Source organism: Cyprinodon variegatus, unplaced genomic scaffold, assembly GCF_000732505.1.
Source record: "Cyprinodon variegatus isolate N-32 unplaced genomic scaffold, C_variegatus-1.0 Scaffold615, whole genome shotgun sequence".
In the NCBI taxonomy this organism is placed as follows: Eukaryota; Metazoa; Chordata; class Actinopteri; order Cyprinodontiformes; family Cyprinodontidae; genus Cyprinodon; species Cyprinodon variegatus.
The window spans coordinates 484,372-484,740 of record NW_015151068.1 but is presented as its reverse complement, the minus strand read 5'-3'; positions in this window follow the sequence as shown (position 1 = coordinate 484,740).

The window sequence follows — 369 nt, the reverse complement described above, 5'->3', positions numbered from 1 at the left end:
CCTGCTTGCTTTGAGGTCTGAGGGCCAGCTACAGCTTGTGACCGCTAAGACATATTGAAAAATCAGAGGGGACAGAGCATTCTCCGTCGTCAGCCCTAAGCTGTGGAATGCTCTGCCCCTCAATATATGTATGAACCCCACCATGGAGGATATTTTTCCAACTAATAAAGTAAATAAAACCAAGCTGCTCTCTAGCTTGAAGCTAAAGAACAGAGCAGATAAACAACCAGAGCACCGAGCATCCAGAGCGTCCAAGGGTAACAGCAACTTGACAACAGTTTGAGGCCCCGTCCACACGAAGACGAACCCTGGCCTAAACGCACATATTTTTCACCAAACCAGCCTCTCATCCATACGAAGCCGGCGTTT